At 39.1% G+C, this 24,450-nt stretch overlaps 1 non-coding gene across 1 annotated transcript; it reads right to left on the bottom strand.

Moving 5' to 3' along the window:
- Positions 1–4,785: 4,785 nt before the first annotated feature.
- On the bottom strand, positions 4,786–4,892 carry LOC125620167. Its single transcript, XR_007351753.1, has one exon. It is a non-coding gene; the product is annotated as a U6 spliceosomal RNA (small nuclear RNA).
- Positions 4,893–24,450: the final 19,558 nt, after the last annotated feature.

Here is a 24,450-nt window from a genome sequence, read left to right as displayed (position 1 = left end):
CAAAACAGTTTGTCAGAGTTGACAAATAAAGGCCATCTCTCCATAGTGGAGATAGGCTGAACTTTTTATTTTTTATTTTCATTTATTTATTTATTTTTGATACCAGGGATTTAACTCAGGGGGCACTCAACCACTGAGCCACATCCCCAGCCCTATTTTGTATTTTCTTTATAGAGACAGGGTCTCACTGAGTTGCTTAGCACCTTGCTTTTGCTGAGGCTGGCTTGGAACTCGCGATCCTTCTGCCTCAGCCTCCTGAACCACTGGGATTATAGGCATGTGCCACCACGCCCAGCCTTTTTTTTTTTTGAGACAGGATTTGGCGAAGTTGCTGAGATATTGCTACATTGCTGAGGCTGGCCTTGAACTTGCAATTCTCCGGCCCATCCTCTTGAGTCACTGGGATTATAGGTGAGCAACACAACTGACACAAGACTTACTTTTGACCTGAAGATTCCACTACTCCTCAGAAAAAAATATTGTCTTTTGGATTCTTCAGGACTGGGCTCCTTCTATCTTCAAGAGAAATATAATGCATTCAGTGAATTTGATATAATGCAAGAGAGTCAAAGAGCATCCTGCCCCACCTGCTCCATCAAGTGTGTGTCTTATAGAAATGTTTTCATCAGTTTGTTCATTCATCTATACATTCACTAGGTAGTTCTTATTGCACTAAACACAATACTACATGCCAGGCAGGAGATATATAATAGGTGGTAAATAAATAAGTCCAGAAATAAATGAAAATAATATGAAGTACAATGATAAATCTTATTTTTAAATTTTTTCTTTGTTCTTTTTAAATAAACATGACTGTTGAGTGTATGTGGACATATTATACATACATGACATATGACTTATTCTGATTAGGATCCCATTCTTCTGGTACAATGATAAATCTTATGAAAGAAAAAAAAAAGGACGATGATCTAAGGGGTAAATGGGATAGGGGTTCCTGTTTTGGTCTTTATGAAAGGAAACACTGTAAAAGTGGTCCTCTGTGAAAAAGAGGACCTCTCATTACCTGACTGTGCTCTGTCTATTCAGCGCCCCGCACTGCCTCAAATGCACTCTTTTAATCAGATTTGTCTCATTTTCTAAAACACAGTCCCTCTTAACCTGTGTCCTTGTGCTGCTGTGCCTTTTGATCTCTCTTTCTCTCTTCTAATCCTTGTTATTGTTGAAGATATTGCTTCTCTGTGCACTCATTCATTGACAAAATCTTCCAGATGGCTCTTATTTCTCCTTCCTTCTCTCAATTCTGTAACATACAGTAGTTTATCACACAGATTTAAAGCATATATTATCTTCACTTATTACCTTATCTATTTTGTTTTTGCCTTCAAGACTTGCTTTTGAAGGCAGGGACATTATCATATTTGCTTTGGGGTGCAGTCACCGTTGGACATGGAGTAAGTGTTCAGTTAACACACTGGCTGAGAACACTGGGCAGCCTGTAGGTTCATAGAAGAGCTATCTCATGGCCAGCAGGGCCTTGTTGTACACTTCACATTATGGCACGTAGGTGGCTGCCTGTCTTCCTACACATAAGTCTGGCATTGTGTTGATTTACTCAGCCTGCAAAAAGCTTCATCCAAAATGCAGCACCTGCCAATGATTTCTTCTTCACTCACTCTCTGGCTGGTCATAGACCAAAACCCCAAAACCACAGTGTGTTTTATTGCATTATATCACTAGTCTGTACTGTTGCTTCTTTCCTCCTTTGGTCCCTCCATTACAGATAACCCAGATCTCTGCTGCATAATTGGCATACGTAAAAAATGCAGCTATTCCTCTCTGGGAAGTGGGAGAGAAAAAGAGAAGGTTGTTTATTATTTTGCTTTACTGCAACAAGCAATAACATTAGCTAAAGTAGAAGTCTGCCTTGGCATATCTGAGTTTTTCCAATAGATCATAACATTTGGGTAATATAGATATCATTGACTGATGCAGACATCAACTATTTGACATATAATATTGCAAGATAATATTTGGTAGTATTTGGCATGCGTTGGTGAACTACTTATCAAATCTGGGCACATTTTTTACTCAGTAGAAGTATTATTTGCATTATATTTTAAAAATAAATCAGAAAGCAATATCTATTTGGAAATTGTATTGTAACTGCTTTTCTTTATTGTTCACTCATTCACTGACAAAGCCTTTCATAATTGCTCCGATTCCTTCTTTCTTCCCTAATTCTATAACACTTGAAAGTTTATCACACACTTTTTTTTTCCTTGTGGTACTTGGAATTGAACCCAAGGGTGCTGTACCTCTGAACTACATTTCTAGCCCTTTTTATTTTTTGTTTTGAGACAGGGACTCGCTAAGTTGCTGAGACTGGTCTCAAACTTACCATCCTCCTGCCTTAGCCTCCTGAGTACCTGGGATTATGGGCATGTGCCAATGTGCCTGGCTATGCTCCAGCTTTAACTATATATTGTCTTGTTTTGTTTGATATACATTATATGAGGTTTGATATTCATTGTCTTCATTTATTTGATATTGCCTCACACAATCTATTAACTTGTAGGACTTTATATAGCTTCATATTTTCTTCAAATGAATATACCTTAGGTCTGTATTAGATAGTAATGCAAAGTTTAGGGGAATGTATGTCCTACTCAAGTGAGATTTTGCTCAATTAGGTTTTTCTTATAGTAAATATTTAGTCACTGTACTTTGATCCAGTAGTTGCTGTTAGACTATTGACTTTTTATTTCATATTGCAGAAAACAAAATATAGCAGGGGTGATTAAATACCAGGGGTTAAGATGGAAAAGTCACAGTTTTTCTGTTGTTATTATTAAAAAAACATTCTAAAATCGTGCCTGATATGTGTATTAAGAAGCTGGTTTGTTTCTTTCTTAAGAAGGCTGGGATATGCATGGATCCAGCCCTGGAAGGGGCTCCCGCAGTACCAGCCTTTCCAGCATGGAATTTGTGAGTGGGTGGGAAATGCTTAATTGCTATTTACCTGCCGAACACAGCCTTTGACACACATGATGAGCCAGCGTCATTTGACTGTCACCTCCTTAGGAGGCAGGATTCTTCAGCCCACACTCTGCTCAGCGTTGACTTCTTCTCTGTGCGTGCTTTGTATCTGCATTTTTTGCCCAGACTGTGCATTTTGAGGGAAGCACCAATCCAAGACAGGCTCCTCAGTTTTGTCATTGTAGAGAGACCCACAGAGCCTCCCACACAGTGATGTCCTCAAAGGCAGTCAAGGATGCTGATTCCTTTGAAGAAGCATTTTTGAAACAAAAGGGATTCCCCCATGTGCTGGTGTGCCCGGCGATTCTTTCTTTCCCACCACTTCATATAGAACTTGCAGACAGATGTCCGTTTGTACTACTCAGGTGATATATTGCCAAATAAATAAGTGAAAAAAATTTTGGCTCTGGTTTCAACTCATTTCAAAGTTCAGGTTGCAGAGATGCAATTGATGATTTATATAAATAGACAAGAAGTGCTTTAGAAATAAAATAGACCCACACTTAATATATTTGGCTATTTCATGGATAATTATTATTAGTTCATTCAGACATACCATAAGTCAAAGTCTGTTCTCTGAAACATAATCATAGAACTGCATACACAGTCAGAGCAGAAAATAGGCCAGGTGCCTGCTATACACACACTGTAGCAATCAGCAGATCTATAGTTCTGTGGAATGGTACCGCTGTTTTCTCCCAATTAAGAATGGATAGCAGGAGCTCCGGTTGTGGCTCAGTGGTGGAGCCCTTGCCTAGCACGCTCGGGGCCCTGGGTTCGATTCTCAGCACCACATAAAAATATATAAGTAAAATAAAGATATTGTGTCCAACTACAACTAAAAAATAACTTAAAAAAAAAATGGATAGCCAGGCGCACACCTGTAATCCCAGCGGCTCTGGAGGTTGAGATAGGAGGATCTTGAGTTCAAAGCCAGCCTCAGCAAAAGTGAGGCACTAAGCAACTCAGTAAGACCCTGTCTCTAAATAAAATACAAAATAGGGCTGGGGATGTGGCTCAGTGGTCAAGTGCCCCTGAATTAATCCCCAGTACCGTCCCTCTCCACCCCACAAAAAGAATCACCTAATTAAGAAATCAGTATCAAAATAAACACATTTTCTGAGGGGATCTTGGCATGGGAAAGCCATAGTCAGTCTACCCCTATAGAGCCTCTTATCTTTAGGAGGCTACTCTAGTCCTACCACAATCCACCAGTCTGTCTGTAACCCCAAGTTCAGGTGGGAATGAAATCGCTTGTCCTGGGAGGTGACATGCAAAAGGGACAGCTGTAACTCTCAATGTGTTCCTGGCAGGCCAGTCCATGGCCTGCTGGCTCTAACCCACATGCCCACGGCAGCTCCCTCTAACCTCTAAAGGTGCTGGTGAGAGTCCCTGGGGGCCTGACTGGAAATTTACACTGCCCTGGCAGGCCCAAACACTAGGTCAGGAGAAGTCATACCAATTCCAGGGGGCTTTCCATCAGTTGTCTCAACTGGTTCCACTCTCCATTTTTTTTTTTTTTTTTTTGGTACTGGGATTAAAGCCAGAGGTGCTTTACCACCGATCCATATCCCCATCCCTTTTTATTTTTCATGTTTTAATTTTGAGACAGAATCTCACTAAGGTGTTGAGGCTGACGTTGAACTCACAATTGTCCTGACAGCCTTCCAAGCTTCTGGGATTATAGGCATGCACCGCCACTCCCAGCATACTCTCAACTTTTTAATCATACTTTGTGCTTTCCCTTCCTTCTTTGGGCCACATATTCTTTTTTTTCTTTCTTTTTTTTTAAACATGGAACACTTCACAAATTTGCCTGTCATCCTTGCATAGAAGTCATGCTAATCTTCTCTGTATTGTTCCAATTTTAGCATATGTGCTGCTGAAGCAAGCACTGGGCTGTATATTCTTCCCCTTGATATCCAACTTACCTACACACTCAAAATTGCCTTACTTATATAACTCCCTTCACAATACCCCTGGGCTCCCGAGTGGACTAACAAATCAGTGGTGTACCTTTTTCCATTCTTAGAAAATCCCTTTGGAAGAACTTCTCTAGTTCTGGGGATGTGGCTTAATGTTCGAGGGCCCTGAATTCAATCCCTGATAATCCCCTGCCTCCAAAGACAAAAGGAGGTAGGGGACAAGTTGGGTAAATAGGATACTAGGATTGGATCTTTTTTTTCTTCCAGATGGACTTTTATGGTCCATAGGTGCTCTCTGTGAACCACGGAGCATATCCCATGGGCCCTGCAACCCAAGTGGTACTTTCCTTTCCTTTCCTTTATTCCATCCTGGAGTTCAGGTGATTGGGCCTGTCTTCCATAATCTGGAGCAGGCTGGTGTCAGGTGAGAAGAAATCAATGTCTTGTTCCCAGGATTCGTTTCCTCCTTTTCTATCTTGGTTCTGGTTGCTGATCTCGGCCCAAAGATTGAGACATTTGTGAAATTGCTAATGGTAGACCAGAGGAAGTGAGATGGAGCCAAGACTTAGCCAGTGTTACGTGACAAACCACGAGCTGAGGGAGGAGGCTACATGCCTGTGGTGGTGAGGAAACTGCAACTCCTTCTACAGAAAGATAAGAACCAGAATGTACTGTGAATTCCCCTGGGTCAAACTAAAGGCAGAGAGGATGGGCAGATTTCTGAGGAAAGCAATACGGTGGCTTTATCTACAGCACGGAGGCAGTGATACCAAGGTCAAAGCAGTCTTTGGAGTTCTGACCAGGGCAAATTATTCATGTTTTACAGTTTGTGCTGAACACCTAAACATGTGGGAAGCTGTACTGATCTACCCATCTCTGCATTTTACCACCTTTCACTAGAGAATCCAGGATCTCAGACTGCACCCAGTTGGGAGACTTGCCCCCTCCCAAAAACTTGGCAGGAGCCCAGGCTAAACATTGCAGCAATGTTTGAGCAAGAGAGACTCAGCCCTAGCCCAGGGTTCTGGCCCTCTACCTCCTCCCTCTGCCAGCTGAGAGCTGCAGGGTCCTTTATGGGATCAACCAAACAAACTGGTCAGCTCCATAATGATGAGATCTTGGACTCTAGTTAGAAAAGAAAGAGATACAGATAAATTCATAGCTCTGTCTGGTAACCTCTATACTTTCTTTAGTGCTCGGGCAGGGGTAACATGCCTACCCAGCCCTGTGATGTGGGGAAACACAGGCTAGCAAATATTCCTTTAATCACATTGTCCAAAGGGTGCAGGATGAGAGGAAGAACTGGACACCTAGCATGACTAGCATGCACTCTGGTAGAGTGGCTCACTGTGGCTTAGGACCTAATCTGGCAGCTTTTCCTTAGTTTCCTGATTTTTTCCATACCAGTGCACAGGCTCCCTGTAGTGTATTTATTAATTTCTAAACATATATATCTACTTTTAAAACATAAATATTAGCCTTGTTCTAAGCAACAATATCCATTAAATTACAAGTATGTGTTTTTCTAATACACTTTTTAATAAATATGTAACAGCTAAAAAGAAATCACTCATGAAGTATCTGAATTTCTTTTAGTACCATGTTTTAGGAAAAATGCAGTAAGATATTCTTAGAGGATGGGATGCATTTGGTCAAGAACACCATCCTGTGTCAATGTGAGGAAGGTGAAAATGAATTGATTCTAGATAATTCTAACATGGGATTCCATTTGTCTTGTGAAAAAGAAGGAAAAGAAGGACTCAAAGGAGGTAGGGGATGCCGGTAACGTACTCCTATCCTCCTAGCGAATCAGGAGGCTGAGGCAGGAGGCTCGCAAGTTTCAAAGCCAGCCTCAGCAACAGTGAGGTGCTAAGCAACTCAGTGAGACCCTGTCTCTAAATAAAAATATAAAAATGGGCTGGGGATGTGGCTTAATGTTCAAGGGCCCTGAATTCAATCCCTGATAATCCCCTGCCTCCAAAGACAAAAGGAGGTAGGGGACAAGTTGGGTAAATAGGATACTAGGATTGGAGTGGATAAAGCTCAAGAAAAAAATTATTATCTTCCAGACCAGTACTTTATCTTACAGCACTAACTTTAATCAACTATCTTTCAATCAACAGTAGCATATTAGGCAGGCCAGGATAGGCAGTCCTTAGGTAATAATCCTCAAAATCCCAGTGGCTTGACATCCAGTGGTTTATTTATCATTCACACAAAGCCTGCTCTAGGTTGAGTAGGTTCTAGGCATCTTCTTTCCAAGGGTGACTCAGAGATCCAATCTCATGGTTTCACCACCTCAGCACATGGTTGCCAGGGTTCCCCAGCAAGAAAGAACACCTGGCTTCTCACTGCCTGACACCCAGAGGGACCTGTGGGGGTCATATAGCCCTGCTTGGCAGCAAGAGGGACTGAGAAGTGTTTTCCTCTGGGAGTCCAGGACCCTGAGGAGACTAGACATAGAAGAGCACTGGATGTTTCCACCATCAGTAAGAAGAATACATTTTTTTGGAACCTGACAGTCCATTTTACCACTCACCAGTTATATGGTAATACATACTACTTCCATCCATCCATCCAGCATAAGGTTGACCCCTTTGTGGCTTTGCTGTGAGGTTAGAGAGATCACACCAGTGCTTCAAGGTGTAAAGTATCTCAAACCGCACCCATCAAAGTTATCTAGACAAAAAATGTGCAGTGTGGCAGACATGTCAAGATTGCTTCAGGGTGACAGACAACGAGGACTTCACACCAAGCCCTAGAATGAGGCTGCTGCCAGTAGACCTGCTTCTACAGAAGTAGAGTATCTGTTGAGGCATAGCTATCCCTCATCAAATGATAGGTCTCATTTCCTTCCCTCCTTGGCAAGAATGAAGGAACCAGCATTAGATTCGAAGTCCTATTTAAAATACAACTCTAAAAAATTATGATAAAAAACACTTCCCATAAAATTTACTATTGTAACCATTTTTCAGTGTAGAGTTCATCAGTGTTAAGTATATTCATGTTGTTGTGCAACTGATTTCCAGAACTTTTTTATCATACCAAAGTATGATAAAACTGAATCTCTGTATTCATTAAACAACAATTTCCCATTTCCCCCTCTGTGCCAGCCCCTGTCAACTACTATTTACTTTCTGTTCCTATGAATTTGACTAGTTTAAGCGCCTCATCTAAATAGAATAATGACAATAACTTTTAGTTAAAAACCATGATTAGAGCCAGACACAGTGGTCCAAACACCTGGAATCCCAGTGACTTGGGAGGCTAAGGCAGGAGGATTGCAAGTTCAAGGCCATCCTCAGCAATTTAGCATGGCGGTAAGCAACTTAGTGAGAGTCTGTCTTAAAAAAAAAAAAAAAGGGTGGGATGTAGCTGAGTGGTAAAGTGCCCCTGCATTAAAACCACACTACAAAACAAACAATAAAAATCCATGATAAGAAAAAACAAACCTCCACAGAAAATGAATGGACTCTTCTTTCCCAGCAAATACAATTTTTGAAATCAAGGAAGGGAATTGCAAGATCTGTGACACCAATAGACTTGATGGATCTTGAGTCTCCTCTGGTGGCTGCAAAGCAATTAAAAAATGCAACTGTGGAAGTTGAGATACTTATATTTCCTCATAAAATTCACTTCTTGTGCTTAATCTGTTACTCTCAGCAGTGAAGTTTCCGAGTCATCAATATGACAGTGCAGCGATATTGCCTCATCAGTCATGATTTACTTAATGTTTTCTGAATTTAGCAATATTTGATTAAAATTTAATGTGAACATATCATATCGTGCCATATATATTATTGCATCCATTAATCAGGTAACTATAGTAATGAAATGCCGGAAGGTCGGATGAAAAAGGAGCCAAAGTCTTGATCTATGTTTGACATCATTCTGTGAGTGATTAACCAAAAGAAAGTCAGTCATACAAAGATTCATTAATACATATTACTTCTATCATCATCTATGTATCATCAGATATTTTTAACTTTTGTTAAGCTTGATTTTTTAATTTACTGAAAGACACTAAATATTAATAACTATGAAAGATATACATTATTCTATTGAATCATAAGTTGACAGAATGATTCATGGTTTATTCTAATTATTTTTGTATAATGATGTGTGTTAAAACATTATCTAAGGTATTCGATCAATTTGTCATGGGAGAAATGGCATAGAGTTAACATATGGCTGTGTAAGATACTAATTTCAATATCACATCATAATTATATAATTTTCAACTTCCATGTCATTGAACATAGCAGGCAATCGGTGTGACAATGTGTAATTTATGTCTGACACAGGCTGATTTTGTTGCTGCTGTTGTTTTTGGTACTGGGGATTGAACCCAGGGGGACTCTACCACTAAGACACAGCCCTAGTTCCTTCTATTTTATTTTTGAGCCAGGGCCTCCCTAAATTGCCCAGACTGGCCTTGAACTTGGGATCCTCCTGCCTCAGCCTCCTGAGTAGCTGGGATTACAGGTGCGTACCACTATGCCTTACTGACATAGGATGATTTTTGTGTACAAATATCTTTTTTTTAAATTAAAACAATGAATTAGTCATAACTATTTTTTTTTTTGTACCAAGGATTGAACCCAGGTGTGTTTAACCATGGGACCACATTTCCAGATTTTTTATTTTTTATTTTGAGATAGTGTCCCACTGGGTTGCTTACAGCCTCACTAAATTGCTAAGGCTGGCTTAACCTGCAATCTTCCTGCCTCAGCCTCCAGAGCTGTGGGCATTACAGGTGTGAGCCACCATGCCTGGCTAGTCATAACTTTTCAAAAATAATTTCATTTTAATTAGCTAGCTAACAAGGGGCCAACTGGTATTTAAACATCGATATGCCCTGTTTATCAAAACAAGTCAAGGAGGGGTGTACTTTTGGAGGAATAATTGAGTAGCATACTGTTAAGTCAAATGCAAGGCAGCTTAATTTTGACTTGATAGAAGAACGCTGATCATTTAAATATGATTATCTTCCTTGTTGCTCTCTCTTTTGGATTCTGTTGCATTGCATATGATGCGCTCATTCATTCGTTGCCTAGTTTTATTGACAACTTCTCATGACAGGTATTTTTTAGGTTCTGTACACAAATGGAGTGACATTATCCCCTGGTTCTTAATAGCTCACAGTCTAGTGATGACAGGCGTCCACAAGCAAAGCAAGGATGTATTCCAAAGCAGAGACTGGACAAAGGGAAGAGGAACACAGAGAAGAATGTTTAAGTCCATCCAAGATATTCAGATATTCAGGAGGAGCTCTCAGGGGAGGCTTGAGGCATAAGTAAGCGTTTCCCAGACAGACACACAGGGATAGTACTGTGGGTGAGGAGGAGAGTGGGGCATCCTTCAGAGAGCAAACAGAGTGTGCAAAAGTGCAGAGGCACAATATAGCCTGCTCTGGAATAAGAGAGATTCATTCTCGTCTAACGACTATGTCCAAGAAATGTGTTGTGATACAGATGAACTGTGGCTTCATTTCAAACCTAACAGTGAAGCCGAGGCGCCCATCCACTTGGATAGGAGAGGTTTTTGTTAACTGAGGACCTTGGGAGAAGACGGAGGTGGGGAAGGCAAGCAGGAGTGACAAAGGGCGGCTCACTTTTTAACAAATTTGAGGACATTGCCCTGGAGAATGGTAAGTCATAAAGCACTTCCCAGAAAGTAATGCTCCCCAAACTAACTTTAAATCTTCCCTTAAATGTTTATTAGTTTGCTTTTGTTTTTTGGCGGGACTGGGATTAGACCCAGGAGGTGCTCTACCACTCTGTTATATCCTCAACACTTTTTATTTGAAGACAGGGTTTCACTAAAGCCCAGGCTGTCCTCAAACTTGCCATCCTTCTGCCTCAGCCTCCAGTTTGCTGGGGTTACAGGTGTGAGTCACTGTGCCCAGCTTTCCCTTAGGTTCTTGAACAGAATAATCATAGATGAAACCAGGGAGTCTGGGACTGTGATACATTTTGTAGCTAAATTGTGTGTGGCGGGGGAATGAAATAAGATGCCATAAGAACAGCTTTGAAGAAAATGGACAAGTAGACTCTTGGGGATGTTAGAAATTGAATAATTTCTATGATGAGATTGTTTCAGGATTAGGAGTTAATGGAATTAGGAAAAAAGGAAAGTGATATCTGGAAGGAAAGATCAAACCTACCTGTCATATGTATCTGAAATGCTTGACCCTGTCCTTGGGAGTGGGAAGTTGCTCCCAGTTGGAAATAAACGCTGTTCATGGATGGATGAGTCCAGCCCATGGTGAGGTCAAACATCATTTTCAGTGACTTGTTGCAACATTCATGATTAATGTTGATTTATTACTTGATCATTGTGTTATGTAAATAGGCGGCAGCTTTTTTGTGTGTGTCTTGGTGTGATGCTGGTTTAATTGAGTTTGGGGATGGGGGGAGGAGGAGGGAGGTTCCAGGGTTAATACTGTTAGCTTCTTCCTCAGTAGCAAACTCTTCTTATGATGGATGAAACAGTAGCAGTAATCGTAGTAGCCAAACTGTTAATGGAATTCTATATGGGATGGAGGGTTTTATTATTATGGCAATTTTATGACGGTAACAGAGAAGGATCTATAAACTAAAGAAAGTTAGTTATAAATGTTACCATGAATCAAAAATTACAACAAAGTATGCTAATTTGTTGACTTATTAACCATTCAAATTTTATTATTTTACTGAGCAGTAAGCACAGACACGCGCGTGCGCACACACACACACACATACACACAGACGATTAAAACTAGAAACAAACTTGCCCATTTCTAAAATGATTGAAATGTCAAATAAAAAGGAGAAAATGCACATATAAGATTTCTAGCATGAAAATGGAATTGTTTCATAATCATTAAAAACTTAATTAAACCGAAATTGAACCAGTATTTTATTTAAGTATCTGGTTCATTATCTAGAAGCTTCTAGTGGGGATTTCAAACTCAGATTGGAAAAGCACTTTCTTATCCCTGAAGAAAACACGCATCTCTAGGATTTATTCTATGCTAAAAACTACAAGTGATGAAAAAAAACCTCTCTATTTCAAGATTTTGAGCTTCTGAATGGATACCTGAGTTTCTAATGACCCAGGAATCTTTACTACCAATCTCCCTTTCCCCTGCGGAGCTACCTATACAAAAGCATGTGGGAGGTGAGTGGGAACACAAAGCCTCTTCAATTGTTATCAGATAGCACAGAAAGGTCTTCCCAGAGTTTGCTGTATGGAAAGCACAACCCACACATCGTCATTATTCATTCTTCCAGCTTAAGAGCCTTGTTTTTCACAGATGTGCCCTTCCTGTTTGGCATTTGTAACTGTGGACTGTTGTTCAGTTGAAGAAAATGCGTCATCTAAATATGAACTGAGATTTCGAGCTGATTCATGAACACCTTTTGTTAAGTATAACATAAAAAGGAGTATGGTTGCCAGGAGTGAGGTATGCATCCCAGCAGAACGTTGCTACAGTTTGCCACGCTGGGCAAAGTCTGGGCGCACAACTGGTATGATCAAGGGGGTTTTCTCTCAGAGAAAGTAAAGCGTGAGCAATGAGAAATTTCCTAGCGAAGATAAATAGACAATATGTTTTAGCTTCCATTTTGCTTGTGCACACACTCTATATTTCTCTTGAAGCGGTGGCATTATTTTTTAAAACAACTCCCTGATTCATTCTTTAAAGCAAATTAACCTTACTCCTACACTTGGATTCAGACGTTTGTTTTAGGAAATGTTGCTACTCAAGCAACAGAGGGAGAGGAGTCACTGATTTAGTCCAAATGAAAGGAGGAAATCTCATAATTATAGGGGATATATTCAGTCACTTAACATGTACTGAGCGCTTACTGTTAGCTAGACAGCGTATGCAATAAATGTTTGTGAAATTGACCTCTTGCTACTTCTACTGCACTTTAAACTTCCTATCTCAGTTGTTTAAAATGAGTATTACCTAAGCAACTTCAGTGTGGGGATTCAGAGTACAGGATTTACTGTGACTATTAGGAATTATAAAGGCAGTGACAAAACCTCAGGATTATAGTATTTTTATCAGGCTGCACATGTACTTCCGAGTTGTTCTATTAACATCAGACAAAATGAGATCATTCTAATTAAAAAACACATATAGGGCTGGGGTTGTGACTCAGTGGTAGAGCACTTGCCTAGCAGGTGTGAGGCACTGGGTTCGATTCTCAGCACCACATATAAACAAACAAACAAACAAATAAATAAATAAAATAATGATACATCAACAACTAATAAAAATATTAAAAAAACATACATTTTTCTCTCTGATTCATCTTATTGTTTTCACATGAATCACTAGGGTCTGCTTTGATCTTTGCATTTCACCAACTGGGAGAAAACAATTGTTGTCAGTTATTTTCTAATCAATGTTTTATAGAAAGAGACTAATTTGAACAAAGTTGTAGTTCTAATTCCCAGTTCTTTCTTTTTTCAACTTTAGGACCTTCGACGAGAACTTTGAACCTCTGTTTTCTCAACAAAAAAAGTTAAATTAAATTAAATTTAAAAAATAGAAGTTAATACACACAGAATGAATAATGACTGCAAAAATACTTTTAAATCTAAGTTATTTCAAAGAAAAGACATGACTTACGGCTAGGTACAATTTATATGATTGAATTGAACCATTTCATCTTTTCTCACTTCATTATTTTCATCTAGCTGGATGCTAAAATTTTATTTTATTTTTTTTATTTTTTAAAGTTGTTTACAGGCTTTTTATTTTTTTTATTTTATTTTTTTTAATTTATTTTTTTTATTGGTTGTTCAAAACATTATAAAGCTATTGACATATCATATTTCATACAATAGATTCAAGTTGGTTATGAACTCCCAATTTAAAATTTTAGATCAAATGAATGATTGGTTAATGCCTAAATTCCAGCTGGGCATAGTGGCACACACCTGTAATCCCAGCGAATCAGGAAGCTGAGGCAGGAGGGTAGCAAGTTGGAGGCCAGCCTCAGCAATTTAGCCACACCCTCAGCAACTTAGTGAGACCATGTCTAAAAAAAACGAAAGGAAAGAAGGATTGGGGATGTAGCTCAGTTGTAAAGCATCCCTGAGTTCAATCCCCAGTATGAGAACCAAAAACCAAAACAACAACAACAAAAAACAAATCTGAATTTCACTTCAGAATTAGCACTGCCTGTCTGAATAAGATTGAAGGTCCCTAATAAGAAACTCAGATGTCTGTGCTCCCTTAAACTATAATCCTGAAGTAGCATTGAAAGTCACTTTTTTTTTGTAACTCATTTGGCAACAAAATTTGCCCTGATTGGACATGAGGCTGTTTAGATTTCTTATTTTCCCACTTAGTAGGACTGAATAGTCCTAGGCTTTGCTGTAGAATATTAATAGCTTGGATTATAGGGTGTTTTCCCCTAGACCCTCTTGGGGATGTTATAGAGCACACAGTGCAAAATTCAAAGAAGTTTGAATTCAGAAAAACACTTGACCCCAACAATTTTGTTGAATCTCTATAGAGGCTTTGTATTGCTCAGATTATTTCTAAATTATTTTTGTCTGACCCAAAGGAGCCCTTTTTATTAAAAAATTGTTCTTTATAGATATACATGACAGTAGAGTGTATTTGGACATACTATACATACATGGAGCATAACTTATTCTAATTAGGATCCCGTTCTTGTGATTGTACGTGATGTGGAGTTACGTTGGTGGTCATCTGAGCCGTTTTAAAAGCTTTCCTATGACAAAGAGAAATAACCAGGCTGCATATATAATTAATGCCCCCGTGCAGATCTAAAAGTACACAGCATTAGCTTCAGAATTACCCTATTTTACCTACTTGCCTCAGCTTATTCTCTTCAGTCTTCTTCTGGTTTCCCTATTGCCTGTGTTCTAATTCACAGTTTTTTTGTTTTGTTTTTAAACTTCTGAACTGTTTATTTCTGGATTCTGGCTCCCCCTGGCATTGTGTCTGTCTGAATGACAGCTTTATAAATGACAGAGCCGTTGGAAGAATCATAGGCTTCTAATCGCAAAGTACTGAACTAGGAAGTGACCCTCACTGGGAGCTGCCTGCCCTGTGGCTAGTTCTTAAAGACCACCCATCAGGATGCACCGTCATTGAAGGTCAGTGTCTTAAAGCTTCACTGCTCAAAATGGGGTTCCTGGACCAGCATTAATTTCCCCTGGGCATCTTTGAGTCATGTAGGATCTCAGGCCCCACATCTGGCTTCTGAACCAGGATCTACATTTTGGTAAAGTCTCAGGAGAGTGCATGGCTTCTAAAGTCCATCAAGTCCTTCTCAAGATCAGTGTTCCCACCATACCTAGCATGATTGTAGACTGCTCGCTGTTGAAGCTAATTTCCATCAAGAAGGTCATAGAGATTCAAAATCTGTTACTTAAAGTAAAATAAGCTTCTTTAGTAATTTATTTTGATTTTAAAAAATTGTTGCATCCTTTTGGCCTTGAAATCATTGGGCAAATAAGGCTCTCAATAAAAGTCTTCTCTTTTGCTGGGTGCATGGCGCACACCTGTAATCCCAGTGGCTCAGGAGGCTGAGGGAGGAGGATCGAAAGTTTAAAGCCAGTCTCAGCAAAAGTGAGGCACTAAGCAACTCAGTGAGACCCTGTCTCTAAATAAAATACAAAACAGGGCTGGGGATGTGGCTCAGTAGTTGAGTGCCCTTGAGTTCAATCCCTAGTACCAAAAATAAATAAATAAAGAAAGAAAGAAAGAAAGAAAGAAAGAAAGAAAGAAAGAAAGAAAGTCGTCTCTTCTTCTTAGATTCCTATTTTCAGCGGAAAACACAGGGGCACTCTACTACCGAGATATGTCCTCAGCCCTTTTTAAAAAAAATTTAAAGCAAGGCCTCACTAAGTTGCCCAGGTTGGCCTTGAATTTGTGATCCTCCTGCCTTAATGCCTTAGTTTCCAGAGTTGCTGGGATTATAGGCATGCACCAGCACTCCCAGTTCTTTCTTTCTTTTAATTAGAGAATTATAATTATACTTAGTAGTTAGGTTCATTTCGACAAAATCATTCATGAAAGGAATTTGATTTCAACTCCTATTCCTCTCTCCTTTTCCTCCCCTCCTCCCTCCCCATTTTCTCCCTCCTCTACTGGTCTTCCTTTCCTTTATTTATTTATTTGGTACCAGAGATTGAACACAGAGGCGTTTAACTACTGTGTCACTGAGTCACATCACCAGCCCTTTCTATTTTTATTTTTTTTTAAATTTTGAGACAGGGTCTTGCTAACTTGCTTAGGGCCTTGCTAAGTTGTTGAGACTGTCCTCAAACATATGATCCTCCTGCCTCAGCATCCCAAGTCACTGGAATTACAGGTGTGTGTCACTATGCCTTGCCTCTCTATACTTTAGATCATCTCAAGATTACTTAAATATCATATACAATGTAAATGCCACATAAACAGTTGTCATACTGAATTGTTTAGAGAATGATAACAAGCAAAATTTCTTTTTTCTGAACATTTTGATCTATTGTTGGTTGAATCTGTGGATATGGGAGTCTGTGAATATAGAGAGCTGATTATATAAAATTTCTTCTTCTTCCTCCTCCTCTCCTCCTCATTTTCCTCCTCCTCTTCCTCCTCCTTCTCCTCCTCTTCCTCTTCTCCCTTTTTCTTTTTGTGGAATTGGAACTCAAACCCAGGACGTCATATATGCAACCTGTTCTTAGAAAGGATTTAAAGAGGCATCCTTTCCTTTTTTTCTACTTTGTGTGTGTGTGTGTGTGTGTGTGTGTGTGTATGTATGTGTGTTTCTAAGGATTAAACCCAGGGCCTCATGCATACAGGGCAAGCTCTCCATCACTTAGCTACATTCCCAGCCCTTTTAATTTTATTCTGAGACAGGATGCCTCTGTGTTGTCTAGGCTGGCCTTAAACTTGGGATCCTCCTGTGTTAGTCTCCTGAGGGAGGGATTTCAGGAATGCACCACAATGCCGGGCTCCTTTTTCCTAACTTTAAATTACAGTTTGCCCAGAAGTAGTTCATAAGGAGTATTTAAAATAACAATTTACTTTAGAAAATTAATAGTTTCCCTGAGTTAGAAAGCAATTAATAAAAAAACCTTTTATCTTGAAACAATCAGTCTATTCATCTCCAATTAGTTTCAAAAGCTCAAATCATCAATGTATCCATCTACTTTTTTTTTTTTCTTCAGCATTTACTTCAGACTCTAAGTGAATCACTGGTGGCTTCTAGGGGGGCATATATAGCCAAAATATTTTGTAAGTGAACTAGCAAATCTCAGTTGGACAAGTCTTCACTGCACATTATGGATGTGGTCTCAAGCTTGGTGACATGGGAGCACAGAGGTCTCAAGCTCTGGTTCCTTTTCTCCGGAAGCTTCCAGTCTATCAAGAGACCTACAAAAGGTACTGAAATGACTGTGTCATAAAAACAATGTAAACATTGCAATAAAAGCATAAGCAGGACACCAGCAGAACTTGGAGAAAGGAGAGAAAACATCTGGTTGGGGAAAGGGCCTCTAAGTATGAACTTTGACCACAAAAAATCTCAGTTATAAGAAAAAAATTCAACCCTGTCTAGATGGTTACCGTTCCTTTTCTCTCTCTCTCTTTTTTTATTGGTTGTTCAAAACATTACAAAACTCTTGACATATCATATTTCCTTTTCTCTTTCTCTGTCCCCTGCTTTGTGCCATCCCCATTTCTAAGATGAGCGGTAAAAAAAGTTAAACAGAGCAAAACTGTTTCTTGGTTGCTTTAACTCCTGATGCCAAAGCCTTGTAACATCTGGTCTGCCAACTGCCCAGCTTGGGGTGGACTCCCTGGAGACACAGCCTTCTGCTGCGGGGCTGCTCTCTCCTGGTGTCTCTTGCGTTTAGAAGACAGAGGTTCCCGTAGTAAAGTGCCAGCGTGGCCTTCAAAGATGGGAGTTTCAACTTTCAAGAAGGATGGAGATGAAAAGAAAGGAAGCCAGGCCAGGCGTGGGAGGACCCTGCAGACCCACAGTAGGAGGCCAAAGGCCATCGAACTGCGACAGCTTCAATAGGGCAACTATGAAAATAGGACTTTCATGGTCTTTCATAGTTGCTGAAGACCTGTGATATACATTTATCATATAGATGAATACAATGTCTTTGCTTACTAGAATAGTAAGTGAATCTGGTAACCATGACATGGGTCAAGGAGTCAGGAAACCTTACTTCCGGCTTGATATCTGCCGTGGCCTGGGTGACTTTAACTCCTCTGTTCATGTATTTTCCATGCAAGTGAGGGTGCCTGAGGATAATATATCAAGATTTTAAAATTCTCTGGTCAAAGCACTCTCCTGAAACCAAGTCCTATAGGACCATCACTGACAAATGAATCATGAAAACCTGGGAATGGACATAACATTGAAAAGAAGCACAGGGAGACCTCCTCCTCTGTGAAGCTGTTTCCAGTTTATTAAGGAAATCTTAAAAGGCTGGTATCTATGGAAGTGCCATGAATTTTTTTTTTTAATACTCACAGAGTAATAGACCCATTAAATTATTTGTGGAGGCTAATCCTGAAATGTAGTTATTTGTGTGACACAGGAAAATACATTTATAAAACTGTGCAATAAAGTACTTACATTATCCCCATCTTTAAGCACTTTAAATGAAAGCAGCTTTGAGAAAGTAAAATTTGTATTTCCACAAAGCATTATAAATCCAGTTTTAACCATTTGTCTTGAAATTGAGGATCATAAGAAAACAGATTCTCACCAAAAAACCAAACCTATTTGGCTTCTGTAATGCAGTATAATTATATATTTATATACCCTGGAATCCTGCCCGACAATTGAGCATTCAGAGGACATGCATAGAAAGCAGCCCAGAGGCTGACAGAGAGTCTCTTTCTCCTTGGAAAAGCTTGCCGGGTCAGGCAGTGTGGGAAATTGTACAAGGCTCTCCCTCTCTTCCTATTCTAAGGAGAAGTAAATAGCTTGAGTGCCCTTGGGCATTCTTGGGTGGGAGAGTGTAGTCATGGATTTTCAAAAATTGAACTTTTTTTTTTTTACCATAAACTTATTTTTTAATCTTTTTAGACTGTCACTGATGCTGCTTCCCCCGCCCCCCACCGCATTTCCCTGAATAAATACTGAACTAAACATCTGTTTAAGGCAAATCAAATGGCATGAGATGCTTTACACATATACATGAAAAGCTTTGTGAGACAGAACCTTTCCACACCTCAGTTTCTCTGTGAAATGGACCTGATAATACACATCCTCTTACCTTACAAACAACTCCCTGCTAGGCACCAAAGAATCTCCTAGGTAAGAAAAAAGAGCCTTTTCAAAATTAAGGCTTGTGTGCTCATTGATTCCATTAACCGTCATTGTATTAGGGGCCCTCCATATGCTAAGTGCTTGGACAGTTTCAGGACATGACTTTGAAAAAAAGCACTAAGTTACCTGAGCAAAGGCAAGGCAGGGTTGGCTGTCTTCTGACCCAGCCTGTGTGGACTTGTGCCTGATTCCTAGGGAGAAGGGTTTTAGCTCAAAAGGAACCCCAGGGCTGGAGATGCAGCTCAGCGCTACAGCACTTGCTTAGCTCAAGGCCCCGGGTTTGATCCTCAGTACAAAAAAAGGGAACTGTAATTGGCTGAAAAATACCAGATGTCTCTCTGGGAGCATGTGACTAGAGAATTCAGGTAACAGAATCAGATTTTGCTATAGGACTCATGTGACTGTAAAACCCTGACCTCTGAGGGTGTCCACTCCCACTCCCACAGCAGGTACAGCAGCAGTCAACTGGGCCTTTGTGAACTTTGGAAGCCTAGCTCTCACCCACAGCCAAGAGAGCCAGAGAGGAGGGATGTGAGTCAGCTTGGGTTGCTATCACAAAATACCACAGGCTGGGTGGATCACACAGCAGACTGTCTACTGACCTGGAGGCTAGAAGTCCAAGATCAAGATTTTTTTTTTTTAAATACTCACAGAGTAACAGACCTATTAAATTATTTGTGGAGGCTAATCCTGAAATGTAGTTATTTGTGTGACACAGGAAAATACATCTATAAAACTGTTCAATAAAGTACTGACATTATCCCCATCTTTAAGTACTTTAAATTTGGGTCCTGGTGAGGGTTCTCCTCCTGGGTCACAGGAGGTTGTCTTTTCACTGTGTCCTCACATGGGGCCAGGGAACTGCCCTTCTCTCTCTCTTCCTCTTCTCGTAAGGCCACTAATCTCTTTATGGGGGAACCCCCTCTCATGACCTCATCTAAACCTCGTTACTTCGCAAAGGTCCCACCTGCAAATATCATCACTCTGGAGATTAAGAATTTAATATGTGAATTTGGGGAGCCACCAACATTCAGTCCATAATAGGAAGGAAATGGCAGATAATTTTCAGAATTAAAGGATCTTCTTGGGAACCCAAGAAATCACTGTGGAAGTGTTGATGGTGCCAAAATAATAAATGAACCAAAAGCACTAGGGGAACCCGTTCCCACTGTCATGGTGAATTACTACCCTACCCTGACATCATTGCTTCTCCTACCCCTACCACGACTGTCACCACTGCTGTTCCTACCACCACTGATTCTGCTACTATCACTGGCACTTCTGCTCCTCCTCCTACTATTACTGTGTTTAAAAATTTGTCCCTTTACACACAAAGAAACACACATTGTTGTTTCCAACAATATCATCCTTACGTATATAATTTCTTATGTTAGTTTGATTTTTGTTGGTCTTATTTCTCACGGCTACAGTTCATGGTCAACACTGCAATCATGATCTTTTAAAAAATAATGAATCATTACTCTTAAAAGAAGCAAAACTAATAATAAAAAAAGAGGCAAAACTAGTTCTTGACTTTTCCAAATTATCCTCTTTCTCTGTGGATATCTTTTTATTGTATCTTTACCACAACATATACTTTTATCCAAGCAAAGAACATTGTTTCACTCTGTTTTTTAAGACTGTGTGGATAAAGCTGGTTAGATTTCCATAAAATTTGGAGATTGTATTTGTATACTTTATAATTTTTTTTTTAATGAGACAGGGTCTCATTAAGTTGCTTAAGGCCTTGCTGAATTGCTGAGGCAGGCTTTGAACTTGGAATCTTCCTGCCTCAGCCTCCAGAGCCACTGGGATTACAGAACTGCACCACTGCACCCAGCTGCATGTGTGTATTTAAACTATAACATTCTCTTGGGAGTATGATTGGGGGTAATTGGAGCTTGTGCCTCTGTAGACTGAGAAAAGCATATGTTGCTCAGAGATCACATGGGAGACAGTGATGACTATTAATCCTAGAATTTAGACTGACACCCTCAAAACTACCCCTTTGATCCAACTTTAAATGTCTGCATATCCCAGTGAGCATTTACCATGACAGTCAGAATAATACTGGACACTTAATTTTGGCATTAATTCATTATGTAGTACGTTGTTATTGAGCAAATCTTTATATTCTATGTTGAAATGAAGGAGCTGTTTATTCAATAGTAATCCAGGTACTTCAAAGAAAATCTTGGCATGAAAATAATTTTGTAAAAATGATTGTCATAGCTGTATAAATATAATTACATTAAAATATTGAAAATTTAGTTATTTTAAAATCATTTCTATTCACATTTGAACAAGTGATCAATAATTACTCACCAAAGCCCCAGCAGGTAATTTAGTAAGTATTAAACATTTGTAAAGGTGTAAATCAATGAAATTTTAACTACAAGCATCCGAAACTGTTGTCACCCTAGGCAGCCTACTAGTTTGCTAGAAAAGATACTAGTCACTTATGGAATTTCTATAAGATGCGGAGAAGGGGGTTTGGAGATCTTTCCAATTTTTCCCTTTCTTGGTTGTAGAGGCTATACTTGGATGTGGTATCTATGCAACTGACATGATTTTTTTTTAAATACTCACAGAGTAACAGACCTATTAAATTATTTGTGGAGGCTAATCCTGAAATGTAGTTATTTGTGTGATACAGGAAAATACATTTATAAAACTGTTCAATAAAGTGCTTACATTATCCCCATCTTTAAGTATTTTAAATAAAAGCAGCTTTGGGAAAGTAAAATTTGTATTTCTACATTTTTTTTGATCATGAGGACAAAGGCCATATCCTAGCCAAACAGGAAATTAGAATGGTCTAAGAGACAAATTCCATGAGTTAATGTAGCAGAATTGGGTCACTTACCTCTGCACATTTTGTTATTTGAGGAAAGTAAAGCCATATTCAGTGCAATCATTGTAGTTGGGTGCTCTGTTACATGCAGCCAGAGGCACACCTAATTCACATGACCTGCAATGAGATATGGTCCTCTTGTTGTAGTACTGTAAGGCACCTTTCATGTTACATTGTAATCCAGTATTTTATTGTTTATCTCTCCCATTGTATAGGAAGCTCCTTGAGACCAAATTCATCATACCCATAGCCCTAGCATCCTAGAATCTTCTGACAAAAGGCAGGAACTCTGTAAATGTTGGGAGAGTGAAGGTGGTGGACAACTGCCTTTGTCACTTACATATTCTATAGTGTCTTATTGCAGTTAAGATGCTCCAAGTAATAGGAGCTAAAATAGATTGGGTGATGAGTCATTGGATGTGGGAAGAAAGAGAAAGAGGGAAAGAGATCTACGATGATTCCTAAGAGTCTGGATCAAACACTTATAAATAAATTGAATGACATTCAAAAACATAGGGATTATAAATAATTGAGCAGTATATTTGGGAAGACACAGGGGTTTATTGTTCTCATTGAGATGAGGAAACTAGGACAAAAGAATAAAAAATCTTGCTAAAGATCAAACCACCAAGTGGCAGAGTGAGGTTTCAAACTCAGGCTGCTATACAACTACCTTGACATCTGCCATTAAAACATCTTAACCTAGCCTCTGCCTATCTGCCTGAGAGAAACCATGCATTTTGGCCAAAGCAGTACTGGAGAGACTAGATGTCTGCTCCTCCATTGCTGTGAGAACCTGTGAGCACATCACAAGTTTTGACCAGGTCTTTTTAGCTGCAGAGAGACTCTGTTCATATCCTAAATACCCAAGTAAAGAAAACTGTATTTTTGGACTGAACTATCTCTGTATACGTAGATAATATTTACAAGCATTTCTGTGCCCATTGCACACTTGCTAATTTTACCATCGGATTTTCTTAATTCTGTGGGGGAGAATTTCACATTTTAGAGTGTGAGTTTATAAGTGCTTCAAAGGCTTCCCAAACTAAAGGCAACCCAAAGAATTGTAACAGCACCATCCATTCATTTATCCATCCATCCAGACATTACAACACTTTATTTTTTCATCATTTTTTGTTTCATTGTTTCACATCCGATAAACTAGCAATATTGTGTAATATTACCTAATTTGAAGAAATAAGTCACTTAATACATTTCAAGTGCCTAGAATCTTATTTGGCACACATTAGAGGTGTTGTGAATATTAGCTACTATTATTGATAATAATTTTTATTCCACCTTTTAACAACTATTTGCTGAATAACTGCTCTATCCCAAGCATATATAGACTCAAAGTTTTGTTGTATTTAAAAACAGACTTTGTAGGAAAATAAAGGTTCAAAAAATAATCATTCTTTAAACTCATACAAGAAAAAGGTCTTAAAAATTATTAACATTAGAATCACAAGAAAATTGCTTTTCTGTAAGCCATATTTAAGGTAAAATTTCTCATGAAGTGTAAGTCAATCACATGCTATAATTGAATAAAATGTACTTTCAATAAATTATACATATAGATGTAACAATGCACATTTCTTTAACAGACTGGGAATCACATATTTGCTTAAACAATTGGAAACTTTACCAAATCCCGTATTTAAGATATTACTTTTTAATATCCTTGCATTAAAATGAAAATGATTACTTTTTAATATTACTAGAAACCACCCTATCCCCAATTGTAAAGATATATTTCTTGTGTGATTTTATTATGTGCTTAATAATAGTACCTGTGAGCTCAGATTTCTTTTGAATAAAATTGATTGGAAACAATATCTACCCTAAAGCATCTTTAATGTCATTATAGATGGGTAGGAGTAAATTAAGCGGTATTTAGGCACCAAAGTCTTTAATTTCATTGCATCTGAGTAGGAGTTAGACATTATGAGGTCCAATTAAAAAAGTCGCTAATGTTTTTACATCTGAGTAGGAGTAAATTAAACAAAATCACTCCTGAGCTGCTAATATCATTTTAATTGAATGTCATTCGGTTTCTAACTGCTGTTACAACACTACAGATAATGAGGCTGTTTCTACAAAGCATCTGAGACCAGAGATGTGGCTGCTGAAGATAAAGAGATAGGTTAGGAGACTATATGGTGGCAAGCACTGGAATGAGCCCAAGGAAGCCAGCCACCTTGTTGGGAGATGTGACATCCCCCTGGATGACATGACCTACATGCACTGAAACTATTGGATCACAGAGTCTGAATACCAGCTAGCTGTCAGCTGGGTCATTTTTCCCAGGGGATTGGCATTGGAAAACTACATTTTTCCTAATGATGAGATTTGTAGACTCTGAAAGCTA

Source organism: Marmota marmota, unplaced genomic scaffold (assembly GCF_001458135.2).
Source record: "Marmota marmota marmota unplaced genomic scaffold, marMar, whole genome shotgun sequence".
In the NCBI taxonomy this organism is placed as follows: domain Eukaryota; kingdom Metazoa; phylum Chordata; class Mammalia; order Rodentia; family Sciuridae; genus Marmota; species Marmota marmota.
This window is presented reverse-complemented; position numbering and strand designations above follow the sequence as displayed.